We start from the raw sequence: 27,497 nt of genomic DNA on the forward strand, positions 1-27,497 counted from the left end.
ACGCGGATAGTTTGACAAATACAAATCTAAATACAAAAGAAAAACATTGTGGGTTCCCTTTTATTCTTAAAATTTTATGTACAAGTGTGACTGATTCTTTTTTTAAATGTACATTCAATATAGAAAGTTTATATACGTAATATTACATTTCACAAATTGCACTAGTCTTTCACATAGATTCATAATCAAAGGCATTCGTCACGTCAGCAGAAGCTCATTTCCTGTGGTTATTTTTCACTCATAAATATTCTAGTGCTTTTTGCATTCTGGGGAGGAGAATTACTTAAAAAAAAATATGAGGCAGGCAAGAAGAGTAGCCTTCAGAGCAGAGTGTAGAATGAAGAAGATCAGAGGAATAAAAGGCTGGACATTAGGAGAGGAGATCTGTGTCATGACCTGACAGAACCAGACAGCTCAGCTTCCTTCTGAGGGTCACAGTCACATCATTTTGTGAAGAAATGGGACAGAGAAACAATACATTTCATCATCTCCTGGGTAACTTTTCTTTTCTTTTCGATGTTAGAATCCGTTACAAAGATTCGGAAATTACATTTACTAAAGAGGACAGATCCAGTGCACAAATGTGGCAAAAAACACCCTCAGATGAGTCGTGGCTTTCAGAACAGACGGTTAGGGATCGAGGGAACGGGATGAGGAGGGAGGAAACAACTTCCCAAAGACGAGCCTTGGTCTTCCCGCGTCTTTCTCATCAGAAAGAAAAGAAGAAAAATCGAAAGTAAAAAATATATTCATACAAAAAGTAAACTTTTTTTCTGTCATTGGAAGAAACAAAAGTGGAACAGGAACAAAACAAATGTGGTCATCCATTAAAACAAAGTGTTTTTGAAGACTTGAGTGTCCTTTGTAAAGAGGGGCTGGGGCTGAGATTGTGGTGAAATTCGGTGACGGCTCGCTCTCCCCAGTTGTCTTCCTTCTCCATCCCCTCTTCTGGGGAGCTGAACAGGTTCTCTCTGAGCCGCAGACGTGAAACTGCAGGGCAGCCTGGGTGCCTGAGCGCGACCGTGCGTTGGTCCTTCAGCCTTGGTCTCCAATGTCATTGTCCACAGGGGGTGGGACGCTGGGCATAACAGTGGCGCCAGTTCCTGCTGTCAGGTAACCTGCCACTCCTGGACCTAAAAGAAGGGAGGAGAACGGCAAGTTACGGCCCCGGTGCGACCTAAAGGTAGCTCGAGTGCGACTGGTGAACTGCAATGATGCACTAAACTGGAGCCGAGTGTCCACAAAGTGTAGTTTGGCACTTTTCTGAAATATTCATTATTTTTTTATATTATATTATATTCATTATTAGATTATATGATATTAAAAATATATATTATAACATATATATAATATATTATTATAATTATATTCATTCTTTTTTTCATCATACAAGTAGAAGTCATCATCCAGGCAACATAAACAATGGAAAAGAAGTACTTCTGTCTGCGTCTGTCCATCCTATACTGTACCGGAGAAGCTCAGCCAAAACGTTGGCGAGCATTTCGCTCCCACTGTAAAAACACTGTGTGGACACACCCAGAAACTACTGACTGTGGTTTATGAAGGGGTGATGGCTGCAGGATTCTAACTTTGGATGCTTTTGTACGAGGGGTTGTACATGGAGTATGAGGGTCAATAGTTGTATTCAGTTCTGTGGGGAGAACCACTAAAACACAGAGCTTCAAGGCTAGATGAGTCAGCCAGGAGTTTTAGGCGTTAAGCCAGAATTTGTCTTAATGGTAACTTGAGCATATAAGCTCCTTGGAGGCAGATTATGTGCTCTCTTCACTCGACTGAAGAGGCGGAGTGCAAGCATTAAAAGGATGCATCGAATGCTCCTTTTCTGTAAGCATGGACCAGGCCCGAGTGAGTAAAGATGAGTTAAAAAAGACAGAAAGTATGTTACAACCATGGTGATACCGACTGTATCCGACTGGAGTTTGTTGGTCCAGTTAGCACTAAGAAAGCTTGGCTATCCTGAACTCACTTTGCAGTTGATTAATCTGGATATTTTCTGTTTTTAGCATCTTTTTCTGATTAATTTGTGATGCAATTTGGTCCTTCCTAAGGACACCTTAACTCAGATTATGATATATACAGTGTTTACACATAAATCTTTGAGAATTTCGATTTGACCGTTTTTAGCCAAAAGTCGTTAGCCTGGAAGTGATGAGGGCATCGAGTATCGCAGCTACAAAACGCTATTTTTATACCTCTTCTACAGCTCCAAACAACATAACACTTACGTGGTAGTGAGTAGAGGGTCCCTAAAGCCAAACCGAAGTGTCCCGAGGTCTTCATGTGGTCGGAAATAGAGTCCAGAATGAATTCAATCAAGCCAGTACCTTTCTGGAAATGTGTCTGCTGCCGCTACAGACCGTGGTGAAGTTGGTTTGATATTGGATATTCGACAGATATTCACAATAAGGAAATAAGGTGTCTTTTTTTTCAAACCAATATCAAACCAACTTCACCACGGTCTGTAGCGGCAGCTGCAGCAGACACATTTCCGGAAAGGTACTGGCTTGATTAAATCCATTCTGGACTCTATATCCGACCACATGAAGACCTCGGGACACTTCGGTTTGGCTTTAGGGACCCTCTACTCACTACCACGTAAGTGTTATGTTGTTTGGAGCTGTAGAAGAGGTATAAAAATAGTGTTTTGTGGCTGCGATACTCGATTCCCTCATCACTTCCAGGCTAACGACTTTTGGCTAAAAACGGTCAAATCGAAATTCTCAAAACACATCCGAATGACATGATTTTGATGTCAACTCAACGTATGTACTCCCAACATCCCGTAAATTGATCTAAAGTGCATTTTACTCCGGATTATCCCTTTAACTCAGATTATGGTATATACAGTGTAAACACATAAATCTTAAGGATGGAGCAGATGATTTAGTGAGGATGAAATGACATCTTTAGTACTGTGAGGTGAAAAGATGAGAGTGGAAAAGGGATGAAAGTAAAGAGGGAGAGGATGGTAGTAGTAGTCAGGTACGAGTCTACCTGCATCAGAGCAAGAGAGAGGAGGGCTGTGAGGGCCGAGCTCTGGAGTCTAAAGCCCACCTCGCAGTGGGCTGCTGGAGGCCAGGAGAGAAGGAGTGGAAACCCCTGAGGAGGAAATCCGGAGGACAGAGAGGAAGGGAAAGGTAGAGCCAGGTGGTTAAAAGACGTGGACAGACGGAAGGGTTGCTGGGTTTCAGGTCAAGTGAAGAAACAGCCAGGTGTTTGGTTTTGTTTTTTTTTAGGGAAAAGCAAAGCATTGAGAATACTTCATAGATCAGAGAGAGTAAGAGAATCAAGACCTACCTTTAAAGTAATCAAAGAAATATTTTGCTGTTGATAAACCCGTTACCTGTCAGGTAGCCTGCAGTCTGGGACTCTGAGATGAAGAGATCATGTTTCTGGTCTTTGAAGGCACTCCACACCTCGCAAGAATTTCATTCACCTACAAAGCAAAGGGCTTTAAGTCACATCCATCACTGTGATGTCACTGCATTAGTTAAACTACTAACTCATACCTGCTCTCCAAACTGTAGACTGCGAGTCATGGATTTGAGGGCTTTCACTATCTGGGCCTTGGTAGCTGCAGGGTTATCTAACGTCTCCAGGCCAATTCCTTCCAGTAATTTCAGGAGGTATGGAACGAGCTCCACTTTGAGAGCCTGTTAATCAGTTATGAGACGTTTCGTTAAGGCCGCGTTGAACGTGGTGAAGATAAAGCAACAAAACTGAGAACTCACCTGAGCAACTAGTTCCGTCTGCTCCTTTTGGAACATCCGGTTGAGAGCTTCACACGCCAGGCCGGCCATGTCTGCCCGAACCTTCATTCCAGCCATCAGAGGGCCGATCGTCTCCAGAGAAGCCATGGAGCGAACACACAGCTGTGCAAAACAACGCAGCTTTAGCACTGTATTATGTCGCAAAGAGAGGGGGAAGTTTAAGCCCCTGTTGGGCTTTCTGTGATCTAGTGTCAGCTCAGACACGGAACGCTTTCCTCGTTGTCCGACAGGACGTGGATGAGGCGGATGGAGCTCTTGGGCACGGCGTTGTTCTTGTGGTTGAGTGCTGCCAGGACGCGAGGCAGGTGGCCCAGAGGAGGAACCTGGTCAGCCAGCTGGCTCTGGGTGCTGAAGAGGCAAACTGCCGCCGTGGTAACTGTCTCCAGGGCCTCTCCCTGCAGGAAACCACAGATGCCAGTTAGAAAGGCAAAAAGAGCTTACACACACATGTACATATTACACTTATTATATTCATTCAATTGCTACATATAGATGTCTTTAACTGTTAGTTAAGTAGCCCCCTACAATTGTGTATTGTTCTGGAATTGTTGTGAAAAAGAAACAACCAAAAACACTAGAGGAGGTAGACTGTGTGCTTTTTTTTGTTAACTCATCAAGATGCACATTATTTTGACTGTATCAATATGTTTGCTCAAACTGACAGTGGTGATACAATGCTCAATGTAAATGTGACATTGATTTCTATTCCAATGTACCATACTTCCCAATAAAAATATTAAACAAAAAAAAAGAAAGGCAAAAATAATTAGTTTTTTTTAGTTTCCAAATAGCACATCTGCTCACGCTGGGGTTGTTCTTTTCCAGCAGCTCGGTCAGGGTTTCCAGGAGGGACACCAGGAACTCTCGAGGCTTGCGTAGCACCCACCCAGGCTGAGCAATAAAGATGCGCAAGAAGACTCCACCGACCTCAAGCTCCCCCTGACCCGCTCCATAAGCCACCGTGAAATCATCCGGCAACTGAGCACAAAGGCCAAAAAGTTGATTTTCACACCGAGCCACAAAACATTCGGACAAACTGATTAACACTTACCTTCCAGTTCACATCAGGATTGTCCTTCTGCTGCTTAAAGTGTCTGCAGAGACATAGAAAAGCATCGACATCACCCTCTGAGACAGTTCTGGTAACGGCTGCTTACACCACAAATCAAACATACTCAAGCATCATCTCCCGGACGGTGGTGGACACTTTCTCCCTTGAGTTGTCGTTCCAGATGAGCTCGGGGTTTTCGTGCGTTCCTTCAAATATGTGAACGGCCGCCTCTGCGTTGTCTCGCATCGCATCCATGAAAACACCCGGAAGGAAGCGCGCGAGTGTGAGACGTACCTGGCGGAGAGCAAGAGACACAAAAGGTGAGTTATTTGCAGATATAATGATGATTATACAACACATCAGTCCAAGCTGACCTTTGGTCCAACCAGTTTGTCTGAGGTCATCTTGGAGAAGAGCTCCGCAGTCTGAGTGCGAACCTGGGGGTGTGTGCAGTTACAGAAGAGGTCCAGCAAGTAGATCAGAGCACCTGTGAGACACGTAGATAAACGGAAACATTATGCAGGCAAAAATCACACACATATAAATATATATATATGTAAAAAAGTACAAGTTCACCGACCTTTGGCCATAGCCTCTTTGACTATCTTTGTGTTTGAAGTCAGTGCATAGAGGGTTTCCAGCACCAACTGCCTGCCTAAAGATGCAAGAACATGAATTTAAGCTCACTGCTCAACAATGAAAGCAGAGAAAGAATCCCACACAGAATGATCGCTATTACAGCTGCTTACTGGAGGGAAGTGAGTGCATCAGCAACAAAAGGTTGGACAACACCAGGGACTCGGCGATGTTGCTCACGCATTCTTGGTTTGACGTCACCGTATTCACAACCTGCAGGAGAAACCGATGCGATTACGATGAGGCCTCACAGGGATCCACACAAGATATAAAAGTCCGGACCCAGATTTAATCGACTCTACCTCCAAAACCAGCTGCTGCACTCTACCGGCTCCATGCACCCGCAACAAAGAGAAGAGCAGCTTGAAATGGCCAATGCACTCGGATTCTGAGCCTGTGGTTGAAAGCAGAGAGCAGCTCAGAAAAGAAGCTTTAAAGCAACTAAATACAACTCAGCATTCATTGGTGTTCCTTCTCACCAGCGTTGTTCTTGATGACATTACGCAGAGCCTCCAAAGCCATCTCAGCGAAACGTAGCCTCTCGGCGTGGTGCTGGGACTCCACCTTGTTGCTCTGACTCATAGCCAGCAGAGTGTGGAGGTACTGAGCCTGCGAGCCGACGTAGTCCAGCAGACTGGCAGCAAAGGCTTTGGGGAACTAAACAGAGAGACGGTAGAGAGATTTACATACACTTCTGACATTAACAGCGATTTATTATTTGTTTAGTTATTTTTTATTTATTTATATTAATCAACATATCAGCAGAGCATCAATGTAAATATGCCAGAGTTAGCACAGTTGCTAAATTTCATCCGTTGTCCAAAGGTAGGTATCATTAAAAAAAAAAAAAAAAAAAAACACCATGACAAACGGATATAACATGCATAAATCTGACACAAAAAACAAACAAACAAAAAAAACACTAATTCACATCAAAGTTAAGAGTTCATACACAAAATGGAAAAGACGGAGGGGTTACCCATGAGAGCAGGTCTGGTTGCTCTCAACCACTGTTGAAGGGTCTTTTTAAAGATGAGGCTTAAGAATGGAGCTTTGTGTTATCTGCCTGGAAACCTCTGCCTCTGTAACGCCAAACAACAACACGACTAAGCGGAGCTGGAACACTCACCTCCAGCGGGAAAGAAGGTTGCTCGTTGTACACCCGGACAAATATTTCCCCCACGATGAGCTCTTTGCTGTGATCACTGAACAGAAACTCTGCACCGAAGCTCTTGTCATTTTCTCCCTGTTGAACGAAACAACGCGGCTACGTGAGTAATCGCGCATGGACGTCACTCTGTCACCTAAATCTGAACGGCTGCGAGTCTTCCTGACCCTCTTGATGTTTCCCTCCTGTTGACCCTCCAGGAACTCCAACAGCTCGGCTCGTGTTCCATTGTTCCAGATCAGGTAGGGATTCTCAGAGTTACTATTCAGCAGCTTCAAAACCTGAAATCAGCACAAGGAGAATCTAATTATATCCTCTGATGATCCGTGACATGCAGCACGAACCCAACTCTGCTCGACCCCCCGTTCGACTGACCTCAGCAGGAGATCCTGTCCCCAGCTTCTTTGAGATGTACGGTGTGAGCATGGATGCTAAGCTCTTACGGATGGTGGGGTTCTCTGGAGGGGTTCCCTCTATGCCGTTGGTCTCTGAAACAGGGTTATTGCCATCCGGGGAGTGTGGCGTCTGAGCGTAGCCTCCCAGACGACTGAGTGCCACCAGGCTGAGCTTGGCCAAGCTGTTGGCAACCTCCTGCTGGTTTGTGTCCTGGTTAGCCTGCACTCCACTCTCCTCCAGGGTGTAGTCGTAGTTGAAGAGGTGGACCAGAAGGTGCCAGAGCACACCAGCGTGATACAGATGGGTTTGCAGGAAGAAATCCACCGCGAAGGAGCTGACACACTGAACTGCCAGTGCAGCAGTCTTTGGGAGACCCTGAGAGGAGGCAAGGTGGAAACAGAATGGATCACTGTTGGGCAACACAATTCCTATGAAACACTTCCATTTAAGCTCGTCTTTCTCATCATAACACATTAATAAAACTAATTATTTGAAAACTGATTCTATTCAGCACCTAAACAGCTGGATTCCATCTGTATTTCCTGATCATTTGGAGAGCAGCGGGTGGCTCTTAAAGGGGTCAAAATCACTGATCTAAAACTATTAGAGGCAGAAGAAAAAGATGGCTAGCAGTTATTTGTTAAGCAATTAACACTGATGTAAGATAACAGCCTCTGATGACAGCAAGCATTAACACACAAGTCATCAGTCAGTGGGGTTACATGGCACTGAAAGGATCGGATTATTGTCTAAATTACAGATTAATAAAACTGCATGTAGACACCTTAATCTGACAAGAAATTGGATCGGATTAAGACCCCGAGATAACTCGGTTGAAAGTAAAAGTAAACCTGCTTGTTGACCGTGAATCAGACTTTGCGTTCTGCGCATGCTCCAGATGTTTTCCCGGGGTCGTGACCCGGAAGTCAAAGGAGACGATATTCCGGTTGTTGTCGCCGTCAGAAAGAAACAAACAACGCGATGGAGAATGCTCCGTTGGGCATCGAGTTTGTGCAACAAGCAGCTCATCACAGACCAAATGTAGAGGGACGTAGCTTCATCTGGCTCTGCGTTCTCCATCTTTCTCCAATGCCTGAGTTTGTTGTTGTTGTTGGTGGTGAAGAGGTCAACAGGAAGTGGCTCTATTAGCAACAGCTGGAATGGGTACAGCGCCACCTATCATACCGGGGTATGACACGCTTTGTGCCTCTGATCCCATTCATTCACCGCCATATATCCAAGGAGAATTACCCTCGCTCAACTCATTCTTATTGTAATTTAGACAATCTGATCCTTTCAGCGCCATGTAACCCCAATGAGTGTGAAAATGTCAATGGGACACGTTCATATCTGATCAGAACACAGATCCAAACCTTTCCGTAGAACAAGATGTGACAGAGGTCCCGGATGATGTTGGGCAGTTCAATGATCTTCTCCTTGCATTCTTCAAACTGTGCTGCCACACTGTAGCACCTACAGATGTGCCCGCACACCTGTGGGTGGAGTAAGAGTTGAAGAAATCTTTCCAAATACCAAAAAACAAACAAAAGCATGTTCTGATCATTCTACCTGTACAGCCATGTCATCAAGCTTGCTGGATGCCGTTAACACAGCAACACAACGAGAGAGAGCCTCCAATAATATCTGAAGAAACAGACTCGGTTACCCGCAGATAGCATTCCCAGATGCTGATATTTAAGGGCTCAATGTGTCGTAAATACCTCGATGCCGTTCTCACGGCGCAGTTCCTCTGCATTAAGAGCCGAGCAGTTCACCGTGTGGAAGGCCAGGTCAGTAGCAGCCGGGAGGAGAGGTGATGTTTTATAGAAAAGCTGCTCGTCCTCGGTCTCCATCGTGATGGTTTTGATGAGCATGGGGTAACCGGCATATTTGTAAGGTTCCAGTTCTGTGGAGGAACATAACAATTAGCAACGATTGAAACAAAAAGCCCACATCACATCTTCACTTTCACTGTAACAATCTTTTCGACCTACACACCTTGTTTGTGTCGGTTGAACAGTATGCTCTGGGCTTTGAGGATGAGGATAATGTTTTCTGGGTCGGGGCCGTCCACGATTCGGGCAGACTTTGTGCAGAGGAACTCGTAGGCTTTGTTAACTCTCTCAAACATGTCCTGAAATACAAAACAAGTTGCTAAAATCATTCTGAATAGTTATTGTTAGGGCTGGGCGAGTTAACTCGTTATTATCGCATTAACGCGTGATTTATTTTCTTTATTTATTTTAGTTTTCGAATAAAAAAAAAAAAATTGGGGGGGGGCCTTTTGTGCCTTTAATGGATAGGAAAGTTCAGAGAAACAGGAAGCAGAGAGACGGGGAACAACACGCAGCACAGGGCCGTCCGATGCGGGACTCGAACCGAGGCCAGTTGCAGCGAGGACTATAGCCTCTGTACATGGGACGCCTGCTCAACCCACTACGCCACGGACCACCCGTTTTACTATTTATTTTATTATTGTAAAAGTCTGTTGCTCACAGGCTTTTATTTTGTAAAAGTCTGTTGCTGTCTGCTGATCCACCAAACATGGAGAAGGGTACGGAACTTTTACTCGGCCATTTTCTTTTTAAAGTTCTTCCAGACGGCAGAGTCGACAGAACCAAAGTCATCTGTAAACACTGCCAAGTTGAATTGTCTTCTCAGCGTAGTAGTTCCAGTCTAAAATATCACTTAAAGGCAAAACACACAACTGATAGCAGCAAGTCATTCAAGGAAACAGACAGTGGAGCGAGGCTTCTACATAAAAACTACAGAAAGATGCTGATGTTAAAAGTGTGTTTGCACAACAAATGTTATGGCACTTTCATTCATATGGCAGCACATTTAAAATAAAACTAAATGCTAACAGCTATACACTACTTTTGGATTTTGCGTACAAATGCGATTAATCGTGATTAATCAGGTAAATCATGTGATTAATTAGATTAAATATTTTAATCGTTGCCCAGCCCTAGTTATTATTATGCATATTATATGCACGCACCCTTCCCTCTGGGTTTTTGTCAGGATGGTACTTCTGTGCCAGTCGGAAGTAGGCTTTCCTAATTTTACTTTCCTCATGCCTGAAGACAAAAAAAAGACAACTTTCAATGACAGTAAGGGGCATAATGCCACAGGAAATCAACTCAATGTGTTGTGTACCATCTATGATCATTTTAAAAGCAGAACGTGTTTTTTTTTTTACTCACTGGCCCTGTCCTTTAGGCAGATTGAGGACTTCATACGCATCATCCACAGACATCGAAGGAGGCTTCTTTTCCACCTCTCTTTTCCAAGCTTCAAGAGTGTCTTTCAGTAGCTTCACCTGCAGGAGTAATCAGAGTAGTGCCTCATGAACCCTTTGGTAGAAAACAGAAGCAGGACACTAAAAAAAAGTAAGGTGAGAAAACACATACAGCATCCCTAATGGGCCAGTTGGGGAAGCGAATGGTGTCGCACAGATGTCTGAGGTAGTAGATGTTGCAGAAGAGCTCGTTGTCCAGCTGAGGGAAGCTGATTACAGGAATGGGGCAGTACTGGTAAAGGGCTCGTGTGTTGCTCTGCAGCCTGGGGCTGAAGTCTGCAACATGAGCTGCTATCTTCTCTATCATCAGCCGCCTGTAACAGAGAGTTCAAAGACATTCACATAAACCAGACAGCCATCTAAATAAGAAGGAGCCAGGCAAGACAGAGGCCTCTTCACACCTCATCTCGCTGCTCCATATGGCCTCTGGTGTGTCAAATTCCCCAAGGAATATCTCAGAGAAGCGCTCGGCCTCGTAGTTTTCCAGATAGCACACCATGGCCTCAGGCAACACTGGTCCCAGAACACTACGCTGCACGATGTCCTGCCCCTTGGACTGTGGACACAAGCACGACAGATCATTTTCAGAAGAACGGCGACTTCATTTATTGGAATTAATCTGTTTTTATTAAAAGGTAAAAGATTTCACATCCAAAAGTTATTTTCACCTCTTCTGATTTGAAGGCTTGTTTCAAATGAGTGTACTTCAGGAACCTAAAGAAAAGAAGGAAATGTCAGATATCGCGGCACACACAACACTGACCTTTCATTTCTTTTCTTTCATTTGTGTAGAACATAGAAGTAGATGAATGTGTTAGACAGCGTGTATGGTCCATGACATGCTTTTACCTTGCAACAGGAAGAACGTTGGAGCCTGTGTACATCATGATGAAGAAGAAGACCCCTGTTAAATAGAGGCGTTGCAGGTTGGGGTTGTCCTGCATCACTAGGTACATAAGATTAGCAACCTTTTCCACCAGGATGGGGTCAAACGTCAACAGCAGCTGGAGTGGACAATGGGAAACCACAGAATGTCACTTCATCTTATCACCCCATCTACTCGAGTAGGACTTATATAGCACAACTTTACCTGGACAATGTGTGGGAGACAGGCATTGTCGCTGATCATCCTCTTGATCTTAGGTAAAGGACGGATAATGGCGTTATCTTGGTCCCTAGATACAAAGTAAATTAAGAGCGTTATCATAATTATTGTTCACCGATTTATCCTTCCAAACAAACCTTAAAAACAACCCGACAGGTTCATGAAATTATTACTGTAAAAAACACAAGATGGGAAAACAAAACACACAACCAGTAGTCCCCACCGGCTTGGGTAGTACGAGCACATGGTGATTAGCATGTTGAGGATCAGCGTTGCCAGATCAGACTCGTTCATCACTGCCTGTCCGGAGGCCAGGAGGCACCACTTCAGTTGGGGAATGGCCTGTAGAGGGCGCCAACCATCCATCCCCTGTGCCCAGCAGCGTGTCTTTGCTGTGAGGACACCTGTGCTCCAAAACTCCTGCATCTGGACAAAGATGCAACAGAAAAATGGTAAAGTAAAGCATTCCTGTTGGAAAGGATGAATCTCAAAAACCAGGCCAAAATCCCCAAAACTGGGCCAAAATGACCTGTCAGCAGGATGAATCCCAGTTAAAACTGGGCCAAAATGACCTGTCAGCAGGATGAATCCCAGTTAAAACTGGGCCAAAATGACCTGTTAGCAGGATGAATCCCAGTCAAAACTGGGCCAAAATGACCTGTTAGCAGGATGAATCCCAGTCAAAACTGGGCCAAAATGACCTGTCAGCAGGATGAATCCCAGTTAAAACTGGGCCAAAATGACCTGTCAGCAGGATGAATCCCAGTTAAAACTGGGCCAAAATGACCTGTCAGCAGGATGAATCCCCAAAACTGGGCCAAAATGACCTGTCAGCAGGATGAATCCCAGTCAAAACTGGGCCAAAATGACCTGTTAGCAGGATTAATCCCAGTTAAAACTGGGCCAAAATGACCTGTCAGCAGGATGAATCCCAGTTAAAACTGGGCCAAAATGACCTGTCAGCAGGATGAATCCCAGTTACAACTGGGCCAAAATGACCTGTCAGCAGGATGAATCCCAGTTAAAACTGGGCCAAAATGACCTGTCAGCAGGATGAATCCCAGTTAAAACTGGGCCAAAATGACCTGTTAGCAGGATGAATCCCAGTTAAAACTGGGCCAAAATGACCTGTCAGCAGGATGAATCCCAGTTAAAACTGGGCCAAAATGACCTGTCAGCAGGATGAATCCCAGTTAAAACTGGGCCAAAATGACCTGTCAGCAGGATGAATCCCAGTTAAAACTGGGCCAAAATGACCTGTCAGCAGGATGAATCCCAGTTAAAACTGGGCAAAAATGACCTGTTAGCAGGATGAATCCCAGTTAAAACTGGGCCAAAATGACCTGTTAGCATCCCAAAAACTGGGCCAAAATGACCTACCTCTTCAAAACTAAAAGGCCCTCTTCGTTCCTTGTCTGCATTACCGAAGTACCACTCCTTCTCACTTTCTCTCTTCATGTCCGGTGATGCCTCCAGCACGTTGCTCTGTGGAAACGGAGAACAAAGATTTTCACATATGGGATGAGCCGAGTGGAGAATTCTACTTTCTGGCCACAGTTCATACCTGAAGTGGCACAGTCGCTCTGCTGGTGTGCAGGTGGGCTATGGTGAGCAGGTCCACCAAGATGCGGACTCCATTTGAATCCATCACGTCTTTCACATTTTTCTGCAAAAATGAACAAGTTAGGCCCCTCCCTTTATCATTCATTTATGCATCTATTTTTTTTAACAATTTACCTTGTTGAGAATGAGCTTGTTGAGAAAGAGGATGAGTCTGTCCCTTTCCAGCTTGTCTGTACACTGTAACCAAAAGGTATGTGATGTAGATTTGAGCCTTTATTGATAGATATAAAAGCACCGTAAACGCTTGCAGGTACAGTTTGGCTGCACATACCCGGTCCAGCATGCCCACGATGTATTTTGTGTCTGCGAAGGGGCCGATCTCCTCGAAGCACTTGCCGTAGACTATCGCAAGCGCCTGCAGGCACAGGCACTTCATCATGACTTTGGGTGTAAGCAAAAAGCGGTGGTAGAGCTCGTTGAAGAACTCATATCTACAAGCACACAGAAGCAGGGTGATCAATCGTGTTTTTACGGAACCGTTGCTGAAAAGCAGAGGTGTCAAGTAACGAAGTACAAATACTTCGTTACTGTACTTAAGTACACTTTTTAGGTATCTGTACTTTACTCCACTACTTATTTTTCTGCCTACTTCTGACTTTTACTCATTACATTTTCACACAAGTATCTGTACTTTCTATTCCTTACATTTTCAAAACAAACAGCCTTGTTACTTTTTTTTTTTTTAACTCTTGGCTTCAGCCATCCACACCTAGTGAGAACGAGTGTAATTGGATGAATCATATAACGCAAACACTCATCGGTTAGGCTATTCGTCCAATTAAATCGTCATTCGTCAGAAGCGAGCAGGTGTTCTACAACTAACTGCAAACGCGAAGCTGCCACGCAAAATGTCCGACTCAGAAAAAGATGGCGAAATGTCTGAAAGGTCGGACACAGGCGAGAGTGTATCGGGAGATGGAGACGGAGACCAAAGAGACCTTCCTCATCCTTGGCCCTATCTTAAAGATTTTTTCAAAATAGTCGGGTGCAAAAATGACTCTTGGAAAATGCAATGTAAACTCTGCACACCCAAGACCCACGCAATTTTGGCGTTCAAGAACTCTCCCTCCAATTTGAAAAAACATGTAGAGGTAAGTTGTAAGCTTATTCTTTGTTACCACCGAACTGTGAACTGATAATTGATATATTTTGCTGCAGCTTGGCTAGCATAGGAACATGCCAAGACATGCCCGGTTAGCAGCTAACAATTGTCAAAGGCGTTAGCCTTGCCTCGCTGATGTTTTCGGAATAACAACTGGCATAGTTATGTATTTTTTCAGGCAGTAAGACTTTTTTTTGTTTTTTTTGATGGGATTGAATTCCAATAAAGTTTGAGAAAGAACATGCTCCTTGAGTGACTTTGTCTTTGACAGTAATGGTTTTATGATTGTTGTCTTGGGCCACATGTAGAACTAATCACTTTTCAAATTAAGCTTGCAATTCATATAGTGGCATCTACCTTTGTGTGTGGGTTTTAAAAAAAAAAATTATTTAAAGGTTACTTTATACTTTTATACTTTAAGTAGGTTTTGGAGCACATACTTTTTCACTTTTACTTGAGTAAAAAGGTTAAGTTGATACTTCAACTTTTACCAAAGTGTTTTTAAACTGCAGTATCTATACTTCTACTTAAGTAACAAATATGTGTATTTTTGACACCACTGCAAACTGCTCGCTCGAACGGCTCAAGCCTGATTCTTACTCGGCACAACCACGCAACTGTTCTGGCTCGAGAACCATTAATGACGTCATCGAAAGCGCCAGCCCCTTCACAGTTCCTTCAGCTCATCAGCGCAGTTTGCGCCGAGAATGCGTCACATTTGCAGTTCTCTCCAGACCAGCGAGCGTCACTGTTGAGGAAACAAGCTGAAAAGCATACGAAGAAAGCATACACAATGCCACCTGTGGTGTCATTGTGGTGTCTATTGCTGGCTACTGCTTCCTCTGCGGATGCAGATCTCGCAAAGCTGCCTATTTCATTGTGGGCAGCTCATAAATACGATGTTGGCCTTATTAAAGATTGTGAACCAGTTGTTATTATTGTTGTACCCGTCTATGTCAGGGATACACTGAAAGTCCAACTGTTTTAACACAGCATTGAAAGAATCTCTGGCTGATTTGACTCTGACTCCTGGAACTGTCCTTATCCAATACGTTGATGATTTATTACTTTCAGCAGGATTTACGGATCAATGTAGGACAGACATGTTGAAACTGCTTCAACATCTTCAAAGGAAAAGGTCACAAAATTTCAATTTGTGAATTTGTGAAGGAAGAAGTGACGTTTCTTGGTCATGTTCTCTCATGAGCAGAAATCTGTCCTCTCAGCGCATTGATGCAGTTCTGAACATCCCAAAACCTCTCACAAAGAAACACATGATGTCATTCTTGGGTATGGCAGGTTATTGCTAGCCTGGGTGCCAGCCGAACTTAGCCCCGCCCATAAAAGTTTTGGTCGGGAAGTTCGGTCTGGCTCTGCTCAGTTGGGAAATCATTATGCCCGACCAAGAATCGGTCGACCCAATCAGATTGCCAGGGCAGGCTTTATACGATGATGGACAGATGATCAACAGGGACATTATCGACTACGTCACTAAAGAGCTGAACATGGCTGCCGCTGGAGAGCTAGGGTGTGTAGATTCTGCCATCGAGTCTGTTCTACATTCATTTTGAAAGACGAACAGAGGAACGCGATAAAGGCTTTTATGGATAGAAAATATGTTTTTGCCGTCCTTCCTACAACAAATGTGTGTGTTGCTTAATCTACGTCACATACTACGTTGCTCTGATTGGTTGTAGGTCTATCCAATTGAGCGAAGAGGCATTTTTTCTCCTGGTTCGGTTGAAACACGCCCCATACTCAAATCTCTATTGAGCGGTATCAGACTCACATTCTGACTAGAATCGTGAGTATGACGTAGTCAGGCTAGGTTATTGCAGAGTTCACATTGCAAATTACTTTGAGCTGGAAGCGCCATTGGCCAGCTTAATATATGGGAGGGGCTTGGCAGCCCCTAAGCAGAATTGGCCTTCATTGATTTGAAAAACGCCTTGTCCGCTGCGTCTGCATTGGCCTTACCAAATTCTGAGAAACCATTTATCCAAATGGTGGCTGAAAAGGCTGGTTTCATGTCATCTGTGTTGTTGCAATCCCATGGTGATAAATTGCAACCTGTGGTTTATTATTCCAGTAGGCTTAATGCAGTCGCAGCGCTGTTGCTGCAGCTGAGAAAGCAGTGTTGGCGTCATGTGACATTGTTGGATATAATCCACTAACAGTTTTTGTTCTACATTCTGTTTGTGTCATCCACCTGGAACAAAAGACGTCTCATTTATCAGTAGCAAGGTGGCTTAGATATTCATTATATTATTGGACATGCCCAACATTATAGTTAAACGCTGTATCACTTTAAAACCAGCCACACTTCTGAGGAGGATGGTTAAAAGTCAACTTCTGCTTACTGAGGGGGATGGAGAGCGGCATGACTGCGCAGCTGTTTTGAATGTTGTTTGTTCCCCCGTCCTGATAACGGGACACCCCTTTGTCTAACCCTGATCTTTTCCTGTATGTTAATGACTCCTCCTCTCGTTTTGCTGTGGGTTTGAATTAATAGCTTTAACTGAGGCTTGCAAGTTAGCGGAAAGAAAACCTGTGACTATTTATTTATACAGATTCCAAATATGTTTTTGAGGTGGTTCACGATTGCGGAGCTTTGTGGAAAACATCGCTTTTTTTTTTTTTTTTTTTTTAAATCGGATGGCTGTACTTTTGCCAGCGGTTCTGGTTGGCATTTTTCTGATGGTAGGCCATGCCTACCTAAACATTTTTTTTTCCTTGTTTGCAAAGTGGACGGACAGATTAGATCATGCGTCCAAAGGAGGAATTCTGGATATGGTTGAAAAAATTGATATTGTTTATGTTAACTTTTGTGGGAGCTCTAATAATATAAATTAAAATACAGTCCATGTCCATGGTTCTATGAGATTAATTTAATTAATTTGGCACAGTGAACTATTGATTAAAAAATTCAATTGAAATTATATTATCAGGGATATCACGAGGAAGGGAAGGAAGGCATAGAGGATGTGAAATTCTGGTTGATTCAAGCAGGAAAGAAAGAAGGAACTGGAGAAAGTAAACGCAGAGAAAGAAAAATCAAATCAAGTCAAGTCAAACTGGACCAAAAACAAAGTGATGTTTCACAGAAAGGAAGATGATTTGTGTTTGTGTGCGGAGAATGAAAGTGGAACAAGAAAGTGATGATGATGGAGATTATGGTGGAAAGATATTTGTGAAAAGGCAAAAGGAAATTAAGGCAAGAGACTTATTTGTTCTCAAAGGAGCTGGATCACCCCTTTATTGTTACAAATTAAATCTGCTAGAGAAAGATCCAGCTGGTGCAGCCACAGCCTTTTTAACTGAAGGAAAGAATGTAGTGTCCAGATTACAAGACTATATGTCAGCAGAAGCGTTGCATGTTACTTTTGGGTTTAAAAATAACCCGGGACCCGATGAAGATTATGAAAAATAATTAAAAAAGAGTAACCCCAGTAAAAATAAGTTTGTTTCTCATGTATATGCGGATGGAAAATAGATCCAGAGCTAATTTGAGCTAAATCCTTTTTGGAAGGCCCGCAAACACAGGAGGAAGACCCAATACTAACTTAAGCATGCTAATAACTGCTCATTTTGAATATTCCATGTTGGAATATCGTAAGGTTCTGTCACGTTCTCTTTCTTTCTCTCATCAGATAGTGAAAGCTGCCCTCCCTAGTGGCCGATAGACCTCGGCACCAGTTCCAGCCAGGACAGTGGGTGCTGATCAAAGAGACCAGGAGACGTCACTGGAGAGACAAACGGTGTAGAGGTCCGTTCCAGATTCTGCTGGTGACTCACACTGCCATGAAGGTCCAGGGAAAAGACACTGGGTTCATGCTACACACTGCAAAGTGTTCACCACACCATCTGAAAAGCATCCTGGTTCTGAACCCCCTACCTAGAGTGGCTTCCAACGACCGCCCACCTGTGCCAGACTGGTAACAGCCTGAAGCGCAGAAGCCACTCAGACAGAGGCAGCGGGAATTTATTTATTATTATATTGTTTTATGGTAGTGTTTCTTCTGTTTTATTACAAGAAGAAAGGACATTCCACTACGAGATTACAATGCAGTTGTATGGAAGATGGCCTGTTCCAACATTGCATTGGTACTGTGAATATTCTGATCACCCCTGTTTTTATTTGGGGAAAGGTACAGCAAAGACAGTTTGTGATTAATCTGAGTAATTATCCTAATAATACTCATCAGCTGACTCGAAGAGAGATTCATCACTTCCCTGACGATCATGCTGATAACAACTGGTGGCAACTGATGCATCAAACGGCGAGGAAAATAAGGAATGACAGTTGCTACGTTTGTTGTTTGACTCCACATGCTATTAATGATCAACCAGTGTTGATATTAATGACTTGTCAATTGAGTTAGGAAATCTTGCTGCTGTAACTGAAGACGGTTTCATTTTGCTGACAAAGGAACAGCAGGCCATAAGAACTATGAGTCTGCAAAGTAGAATGGCTTTAGACTACTTATTAGCTGAGAAGGGAGGTGTCTGTCATTTAATAGGGGAACGATGTTGTACTTTTGTTCCTGATGTGTCTAATAACATGACTGACATCCATGGTAGATTACTGGAGGTTGGACCTCCTGGTTAATGAGGATTGGAGGGATTATTTTCTTTTTCTTTTTGATTTTGGTGTTTCTTTCGTGTTGCATTATTCCAAGGGTTAAAGCTATGGTAGTGAGACTGATTAATGTTTCCATGCTGAAAGTTGATATGAATGTAAACTTGATTTCTGTTTGTGTTGATTCTGCATTTGAGATAACAGATTGCATGGATGAGGATTATATTATATGAAGATGGAAATGATGATGTAATGACTCAAAACTGTTTGGGGAGTTGAGACTGATATTTAGAATTATTGTGGTATATATATGAAGTTAGGAATATCCTTTAACATTACTGTTCTCCTCATTATTTTAGCTTTATTTTGTTAGTGGTCTGAAGGATATTAGATCCAGGAAAACAACACATGTGTTTGATAAATTTTTTTTGTTTCCATTTTAATCTTTATGGTTTAGGACGATGGTTTTGTAGGATTTTAGTTTTATGTTTTGTGATTATCTTGTAATAACAAAGGAATGTGATGGGAAAATTCTTAGTGTAGTCTTTTAGTAAGTAAGTACTAGTGGTATTAGTTGTCCCATTTTATCCAAAGTCTGTTGTTTTCCATCTTAACTATTCAACTTGTGACCCCTTCTGTATGGTCAGTGAGGGAAAACAGATGTTTACTCTATCGGGGGAATGTTTATGGTCGACACCTTTCGGGGAGGTTAGTTCAGGGGGTCGTAAAGAGGCTACCTCACAAACTGTGTTATTTTAGATGTACAACAGAGCACAGAGCAGGGGGGGCTCTGTTGTTGTTTAAAGATAGCCCCCACCTGATGGGGATATTAAAGGGACATGTGAAAGTCTCCTCTTTGCTCTCTGTCCTACACAGGAGACTGTTCAAACGCTGTGTGCCTGTAAGACTGCAAAGGTAAGTCAAACCGTCCAGGCTTAAAAATGTCCAAAGAATGCACACCAAAAAGAGAAAAAACAAACATGATCCAAAAGTTTGCAGAGCTCTGATTCTTTTACATATTTCTCTTCATAGGGAACAAAACAGGTCTTACTTTACATGACCACAGGATGCCATTTTCTTATTCCTCAACCCCCAAGAGACAGCAAAAACAAAACAAAATCCCCCACAGTCTGAATGACACCCCTTTTAAATGATCAGCCTACACCACTTCTAATTCCAAAGGGGTGAAAAACCCTCAACACTAAACACAAACAGTCTAAACTCAAACAACATTCCTAAACATCTCCCCTCCCTCTCAACCAGTGTGGATTCCCCCAATGAGGGGGAATCCAATCAGCACTGCTCATGGGCGCGCTTCCATGGCAACACAGGACCAGATGACCTCAAAAAGAAGGAGAAAAGAATTAACACAAATCTTAAACATTAAGTTAACACGTCACCAAGTTTAAACCACATGGACGCAGAAAAAACCACATTAAATCAGAATATAAAAGAATACAAACATACGCATGTTAGTGAGGGGAAAATACATCCCCCACAGTGCCTTTGAATAAAACTTACAGAAAGACAAAATCCAGATTTTCTCTTGTTATTGAGTAACTTCTTATCCACCTTGATAAAAAAAAATCCACTACACTTGTTTCTCTTAGTTGAAAAGATCTTTCTGGAATGGTTAAGAAAACATCCTAATGCTACAATTATCATGGGAGGCGATTTCAATACTGTCCTTGATGGAAATCTTGATAAATGGCCGCCGGGTAAACCAAATGCCTCAAAATCAACTGTCAAATCATTTATGGAGAGGTTTAATCTAATTTAATCTAATCTAAACATTTGGAGAGCTATTCATCCACATGAGCATTTATTTACTTGGAGTAATAAGTCTTCATCTCAACAATCTAGAACAGACTTTTGGCTTGTCTCAGATTCAGTAAACCAGGAAGCTGTTACTGTTAATATCTTGCCTACCCCCCTTACAGACCATAAAGGAATCGAAATAATTATTTCATTTTCAGACAAAAGACACTCTCTTGGCTCTACTTCATTCTGGAAATTGAACAATTTATTGCTAAATTACAAAGAGGTCTCTACAAAGATAAAACAATTTATTAAATTTTTTTGGCATGAAGCTCAAATTGAAAATCTTTATGGTCTTAAATGGGAACTTTTTAAATTTGAACCTGGTAAATTTCTGTGAAAATGTAGTAGTGATAGAGCCAAAGTTAATAAAGCTGAGGAAACCAAGATTATATCTAGGATTCTTGAGCTTTCTCATTTAAACCCCTCTCAATTAAACAATTTAGAACAACAAGAGTTATCTGCGTTACAAATCAAATTAGATCATTTTTACATTAACAAAAGTTAAGGAGATTTTGTTAGATCAAGAAGAAAGTGGCTAGAAGAGGAAGGACAAAAGACTCATTACTTTTTTAACCTAGAAAAACATAATTCTGTCAATAACTCTATTACCAAACTTAAGGTCAACAACTCTGTTACAGATGACCCTGATGTCATAGCTAAATATTGTAATTCTTTTTATGAAACTCTGTATCGTTCCAGCTTCTGCCAAGCTTCAGCTGATGCCTCGTTGACCAATCTAACAGTTAAACCAATCTCTAATGTTGAACAGAAATGCTGCGATGAGCCAATTTCTCTACAGGAAATTCTAGATGCTGTCTCGCACCTCAAACTGAACAAATCCCCCGGGATTGATGGTTTAAGTGCTGATTTTTATAAACGTTTCTCATCAGACCTTGCCCCTTTTCTTCTGAAGGTTTTCACAGAAACCATAGAAAAAGGCTTCCTCCCAACAACCCTCACCCAGGGTTTTACCACGTTGACACCAAAACCTAAAAAAGATCTTCTACTGCTTGATACTTCTTTATGCCGATTACAAAATATTTGCTTTAACTGTGGCTAAAAGATTAAAATCTGTTCTACATTCAATTATTGATGAAACTCAATCTGGTTTTATGAAAAATAGGCACATCACAGATAATATACGACTCATTTTGGACATTTTAGATTACCCTGATTTTGTTCACGACAATGGTTTTATGTTATTCTTAGATTTCTATAAGCCATTTGATACTTTGATAATGGATGGATGGATCATCCATCCATTATCTATACCGCTGAAGTCCATCACAGGGCCACATAGAGACAAACGAGACAAACAACCATGCACACTCACACTCACTTCTAAGGACAATTTAGAGATGCCAATCAACCTAACATGCATGATTTTTTTTTTTTGGACAGTGGGAGGAAGCCGGAATGCATTTGATACAGTAGAACACAATTTTATTTTTCAAAGTTTGAATGAATTTGGATTTGGAAAAAGTTTTACTTCCATAATCAAAACCTTAACAAAAGGAAAACAATAACAGTTCCATCAAACTAAAAAATGGCTCTTCTCCTAGATTTAACATCTGTAGAGGAATCAGACAGGGGTGTCCTGTCTCCCCCTATCTATTCCTCTTGGTAGTTCAGCTTCTGGCCGATCCAGGTTTGGATTTGAGTGCCTTGGAGGAGAGGGTGGCTGGCGTGATCGGAGCTACGTCCTCATCGGGCGTGCCAGGGAAACTTGACACTGATGCGCCCATGCTAGAGCTCGAGAATGGTAAGAATGACTGCACACCCAAGACGTTTAAATAAAACAGTTGCTTTAATTTTCAACACAAATGAGGTTCCTAATCAAACTAATATTTTTCATTCACAGATGAATCCGAAGTGGCATCCGGGCAACCTGACCCGCGCGACGAATACGGGGCCCCGTCAACATCCGAAGCCTCTGCCTCTGCCTCTGCCCCCCCGGTCTGCAGCGTCACACCGGCCAGCCGTGTTAACCACAGAGGTCCTAGAAAGACAAAGAGAGATCGTGAAGTGGATGATGGCTTTAACACACACCATGCAATCTATCGACAGTACATTGAAAGACATAAATGAAACACTGAAGTCACAGAATAAATGCTGAAAGAAATCCTTGTTCTCCTTTCTTTTTTCCTTGAATAACAGAATGCTTACCAAAAGTCAGAATAGCTGAATAAGTTCCTCTCTCCTCCTGAGCGCTCTTGGCTGTGCAGGCTGGTGGTAGGGATCTCTGGATACGGGGTCCTCTGGATGTACATCTGGAAATGGCACTCCATTTTTTTGGGCAATGTTATGGAGATCCCCGCATGCAATAATAATATTGCATACCTTTTCGGGCGTATAGGGTTCCCCCCGCAGCCGAGAGACAGATCCAGCTGCCCTTTAGGAGCCCTATACACCTCTCCACAGTGGCACGCGTGCGCGTATGCGCAGTGTTAAAGCGCCTCTCCTGTTCGGTGTGAGGGTGCACGGTTGAACAATGAGCCATCACTCTTCCAATTACGGAGTTGTACTTGTTTAATTTATTTAATTTGCGTTTATGTTTATATTTATGTTGAAGTCAAATAAAACATGGGCCTTCTTTAAAGTGATAAGTCTGTAATTTTGACCTAGGGATTTGTTGCGACTCCTGAGCACGCACTAGTGACGCTGCTGTATTGCAGTCACTGCAAGTCAAAATGGAAAAGTGCATACACGGCCTCAGACCTGTCGTGGCGATTTCATCTTTCCTGCGTTCACGATGGATTTGATAAATGCCAACCTTTGCGCAGAAAAGAACGTACACACGACCTACGCACGTTTTTCGTCTTACGCAAGTTTGATAAATGAGGGCCATTGGGTCTACAACAAGGTGTCTTTTAAAAGACAAGTGGTTAGCAGACATCAAATGTACCATAACATTGGTTACTGATAAAGTGATTACATTAACACAACTGGCAAATGACACTACCTTATTTTTAAAGGACGAAAATCAAATCCCCTTAGCCATCAATGAAATTAGCATTTTCTCTAAAGCTTCTGGTCTTTATCTTAACCTTAAGAAATGTGAAATAACGGCTCTTAAGGACTGTTCCAAAACCTCAATTGAGAGCATAGCAGTTAAAGATGAGGTCGTCTTTCTAGGTATAACCAGTGGCGGAACTAGACTTTTTTTCTTGGGGTAGCAATGGGGTGGCCAAGTGTTTTTCAGGGGGTCAATGGTTTACACCACACACAAATAAGTTTATGCGCTAACAGTGATGTGGCAGCAGAAGAACATCAAACCATCTGTTAGTAATTGAGTAATGTATATCTGTTATTATTATTGTTATTGTTTTATTATTATTTATTCCTATATGGACTTAAGCATGTTGTTCTCTTGTCTTGTGTTCTTCTTTGATATGTCATGACTTTTGATCATTTTTGTCTTATACTATATATATATATATATATATATATATATATATATATATATATATATATATATACATAAATACACACACACACAATTACCAGGGATTACAGATGAAAGATGTGAAGTGATTATTTCTGGTGTGTATTGATCTTTCTTATATAAACCTATAAACAGTCATTTCAATTTGCAATAATGTTTAAGTAGCCACGTATTAAGTAGACAGAAGATGCCATTTTGAGTGCAACTTTTAGTTTATTTATGTACAAAATGAATATGGTGCATTTACCAACACCCTGATACCATTGACAGAAACTAAAATGCACATAATAACTGAGTCACACAGTTACTCAGACACTGGATCTGTTACACAGTTACTCTCACACACAGATAGTCAGTTGTTCACACAGTCAGCAGTCCCTCAATTGTCAGCAAAAAAACAAACAAAAAACCAAAACAAAAAAGTAAACTGCCAACAATTTGACATGACATACAAAGACTGATAAGGTATTAACTAAGCAAAACATACTACACAGGTAAGTAGGACACAGTGCAGAGCATGGCCATAACCAGAGACAAACAATATCCATCTTAGCTTCAACAAAGCATAGATCTTCTACCTTCTAGGGCAGGGGTATTCAACTAAAATTTAAAGAAGTCCAGTCAGAGACAATTTCTTGAAGCAAAGGTCCGGAAGATCATAATGTTTAACTATTTAGTGTGATATATATTTAAGTTTAGTGTGGGGCTGGCGCTGGCACAGCGGCCTCAAACACTGACGCTGTGTGCAAGAAGGGGATGAGCAGACTTTATTTCCTAAGGAAGCTGAGATCCTTCAATGTGTGCAGCAGGATGTTGGGGACCTTCTACCACAGTGTTGTTGCTGGTGCCATTTTCTTTGCTGCTGTGTGTTGGGGAAGCAGCATCAGAGCCAGCGACTCTAACAGGCTGGACAAAATCATCAGGAAAGCTGGCTCTGTACTGGGACAAAAATTAGAGTCACTGGAAACCGTGGTGGAGAGGAGGACACGGAAGAAGCTGTTATCTATCATGGATAACAAACAGCACCCTCTCCACCACACAGTGGACAGACAGCGGAGCACCTTCTCATACAGACTGCTTCAGCTCCGCTGTCGAAGGGACAGATACAGGAAATCTTTCCTGCCACATGCCATCACCCTGTACAATAACAGTTAAGTGTCATTATGGTATCTCAATACCATAACTGCATAACCGCACAACTGCATTGTTGCACTTTGATGTACATATATCTTTATTATATTTATTTTATTCTTTATTTTATTTTATTTGATTTGTTTTATGTCTATTCTTATTTTTATTTTTACTGTCTGTACGCTGCTACTGCAAAATAATTTCCCAGCTGGGATGAATAAAGTAGTTCTATTCTATTCTATATATATTTAAGTAGCCAAGTAGTTGTATCAACATCTGCATGAAATCAAAACCTGACGGTTAAATCAAATGAATTCAGTACAATTCAAAAACTTTTTGACAATATTTATTGTCACGTAACATAGAACTGAACATGTATGTATGACTGCAGATAAGTATAATGTTCTCGATCATAGCAGGGGCTCCATCTGTGGTTATTGAAACCACTTGTTTTGGCTCTATTCCTCTCTTTGTTAAAGGATAAGACCGGTTTTTTGACATTGGGCCCTTGATTTCACATTATAACATGATGTTCTACTCACCCCTGCTTGTTGTTGGTCATTTGGAGCTGTTCCGAAGATATTCGCGAGGCGTCTGCCTGCTCTCTTGAGATATTCGGCCATGAAACGGTTTCCTATGGGCAACGTAATACAGGCACAAACTATGCTGTTTATAATTTATTAATTACTGGACACTAGCACTGATAACGTGGAGGTGCGTCGCTTACTTAAAAAAATCCGGGTTACTGTAATTTTGATTTTTTTGTCGTAAAGTGGGTGTTACTGACGTCCTCGTCTGCTACTGCCACAGACAGCCCACAGACCTGCTGCCTATTTATTCATTCGGCTAAAATTCAAAATTAGTAACCCGGATTTGTTTAAGTAAGCGACGCACCTCCACGTTATCAGTGCTAGTGTACAGTAATTAATAAATTATAAACAGCATAGTTTGTGCCTGTATAAGCTTGCCCATAGGAAAGCGTTTCATGGCCGAATATCTCAAGAGAGCAGCCAGACGCCTCGCGAATATCTTCGGAACAGCTCCAAATGTTCAACAACAAGCAGGGGTGAGTAGAACATCATATTATAATGTGAAATCAAGGGCCCAATGTCAAAAAACCGTTCTTATCCTTAAACATCTCCTTTATGGCCAGGTAGAGGCAGCGGCGTCAAACAGGGGGGAAAAGTCAGACTGATTCACAGGGTCCAGCCTACAGGGGGGGCCCTAAGGGAAATTTTCTTCTTCTTTCGTTTTTTAAAAATCATTTTTTAAATAAAATCAATATATGTTGGTAATTTATAAAAACCCAATGTTCTCTGGAAATACATCTGTTGAAATGTATATCCCAGCCTGCAAATAGGCTATAATCTATATCAGACACCCCCATTATCCGTGCGCATTGGTTTAGTCCGCCCTCTGGCGGACTTTTGATTGTACATGCGCCATAAATTTCACTCACTTCATTATTAGGCATTAAACGCAGCAGCCGGCACATGAAAGATGTCATCCAAAGAAAAAAAAAAAAAATCAGGCTTTCAGAAAAGAAAAGAAAGGCAAGAGAGACAAAATGAAGGAAAGCAACTGCTGACTGATTTCTTTCCCAAGAAAAGTGAGCCCAAATGTCAAAATTACAGCCTACAGATTATCCCCTTCACATTCCGTTGCATACCACTGTGATACCAGCCATAGCCATAGCCAGCTATGAGGAAAGTGAGGTCTGGACCTCGGTAATTTCCAGGGATTTTTTTTATTTATTTATTTTTTTTATCTCGGTTTTCGCATACACGTTTCAATTGACGTTTGTATTGACATCACTTTCGTGAATGTGTGACTGCGTGGTACCATTTGAAAGGTCTGTTTCTGCCCTTTCCAACAGTGTGTATAACACGTGTGTGCGCTCCGTAGTTGGTGAGAAAAGTATCGTCAACATAGTAGCTGCATACCAGTAATCAGTAATAGAAAAATTAGACGAATTTGACGAACGATTTCCTCGGCCACTCTGCAGTGCAGCGGCGATTGCTATATACTGACGGAAAGCTCAGCTCGAGCTCTTTAGAATGATATGATTGTTATATCAATGTCATGTATGGTTCTTGAATAAAGAAGACAGCACCTTGTTATAGCAATGCACATTTATGTAGGCTGGAGACAATTTTTCACATCTAATTTAGTAATGAATTCAACATAGCCCATAAATCTTTATAGGTTGTTTAGCAACAGCTATAGCCTACAATATGCATCTATCCATCTATATTTAACTCTATTTTTTATATTGGTTACTTAGCCTTACTCTATGCCTGGCCAAATGGCCTTTGCTTGTACCAAACATTTGTATAGGCTTGTATTGG

General features: G+C 42.0%; 1 pseudogene; it reads right to left on the reverse strand.

The window, feature by feature from the left end:
- Positions 1–1,006: 1,006 nt before the first annotated feature.
- Positions 1,007–16,882, reverse strand: LOC142399965 (dnaJ homolog subfamily C member 13-like; annotated as a pseudogene).
- Between the last annotated feature and the right edge of the window lie 10,615 nt (positions 16,883–27,497).

This window comes from Odontesthes bonariensis, chromosome 15, assembly GCF_027942865.1.
Source record: "Odontesthes bonariensis isolate fOdoBon6 chromosome 15, fOdoBon6.hap1, whole genome shotgun sequence".
NCBI classification, from domain to species: Eukaryota; Metazoa; Chordata; class Actinopteri; order Atheriniformes; family Atherinopsidae; genus Odontesthes; species Odontesthes bonariensis.